The sequence below is a fragment of the Arvicanthis niloticus genome, unplaced genomic scaffold (genome assembly GCF_011762505.2).
Source record: "Arvicanthis niloticus isolate mArvNil1 unplaced genomic scaffold, mArvNil1.pat.X pat_scaffold_1050_arrow_ctg1, whole genome shotgun sequence".
Lineage (NCBI taxonomy): Eukaryota > Metazoa > Chordata > Mammalia > Rodentia > Muridae > Arvicanthis > Arvicanthis niloticus.
Genome location: NW_023045065.1, coordinates 34,512 through 36,369, shown reverse-complemented (window position 1 = coordinate 36,369; position 1,858 = coordinate 34,512).

Sequence of the window (1,858 nt, the reverse complement as noted above, 5' to 3'; positions counted from 1 at the left end):
AAGGGCCTGGCCTGGACTCTGCCGGTGACACAAGCTTTTTGCGTGGTGCTCACTACACATTATGCTAAAAGCGTGACAGATTTTTGAGGCAGCCTGGGTGGGAACCATGGAAACAAGTTAGCGGAGAGGAGAAGCTGATTGCTGCTCTTCCTGTTAGGGAGAGAAGAGTGAGATGCAGGGATTCATCTGCCCTCCTCCACCACCCTTGGCTTCCTCTTTCATTTCCAACTCCCCCAGCTCTCTGGATGCATGGCCCCTCCTGGGCTCACCAACAAAGGGAAGTGGACAACACGGGGAGGGTGGGCAGTGATAAATTGTGTTGTTTTGCAGTCGGCTTCTCTGGGCTCTAACACAGAGCCTGGCATCTGAGTATTGCCTCTGCTGAGTATTCACTGTGTGCTAGGCACCATGGGAGCTGTCTCTTGGGGGATTGTCTCCAACTCGGAGCTGAGGAACTAAGTAACTAGCCCCGCCACGCAGCTCGCAATGAAGCATATGTGAATCTAGAACTGAGTAGAGGAGCTGTGCTTCTGTCATTGCACCACAGGCGCTGCCACGACCCTGTGACCCTCTACAAACATTTGACAGACCTAGTTTCCAACCCAGTCATTTAGGGCAGAAAAACAGATCCGTGAACTCCTTGTTTCAATATGCACAAGGTCACGGGGTTTTTCCATAGCGATGTCTTCTGATGAGGGTGGAGATAGATTGTACACTCTCCACTTTGAAGCTGCTCTGAGACGGAAGGAATTGATGCGTTACCATGCAATCAAAGTCCCTTCCTCTCAGTCTCTCACAGCCCTCTCTTTCTCTGTGCTTTAGTCATGGCCATCACCATGGTTTCCAGCCTCTTGAGCAGAGAAATCTGTCTCCTCTTTGTGTCAAGAGCAGGGGAAGGGTGCTGGGTGTGAGGCTTGGAGAGCAGAACCCCGGTCAAGCAGGGAGAGAGCATGGTGTTCTGATGAAGAGGGTCTCTAAACAGAGAACAGTGGCTGCCAAGCGCAGGCCCAGCTCAGAATTCAGGTAGCTGCTGGATAGTGAATGAGGAAGAGGGTAGTCAAGGAGCCTGAATCCATCCCAGGAATTCACCACACAGATGTGAGATACCAGAGAGGTGTTTTCAGTGACCACTGAGTGTCTGAACAAGGAGGACTACAATACTCTGTGTAAGAGCACTCTCTCTAGGGGATTAGGGTAAAGCATTGAGTGGAGGAAGGTTCAGGAGGGTCTGGATTGAGATGATTCTGTGCAGAGTTGAGTGGCAGTCACATGGAACGATGGTGGCTTGATGAGGATTGTCCCCCATAGACCCATGTATCTGAACACAGATACATGTGTTAGAATGGGTCAGTGATGTTCTTTGGAAAGGTTATGGAGCCTTGCTGGAGAAAGTACGTCAGTCACTGGGGATGAGCTTTGAGGTTTTATAGCCTGGCCACTCAACTTCCTCTTTTCTCTCTGCTTCCTGTGTATGAATGAAAACGTGATGAGTCAGGTTCCTTGACTGCTATGCCCGCCTCATACTCCTGCTGCCATGGAGGATGGACTGAAAACCAAAATAAACCCCCTTTCTCCAAACTTACAGAAAAGCAACCAATACGGGTTTCCAAGGTAGAATGGGAGACAAAGATCTCCAGACAAGTGTTCCCTAGAGATGGGGAGGACATGTCTTGTGTCCCATGAAGTGGGAATAGAGGACCAAACCCATCTAGGGCAATCAATGCTTCTCCATCTGTGGGTTGTGAAATGGGTCCTTTGGGGGTCAAATGACCCCTTCACAGGGGTCACCTAAGACCAGAAAACACAAATCTTTACATTGTGATTCATAATACTAGTAAAATTATAGTTATGAAGTAGC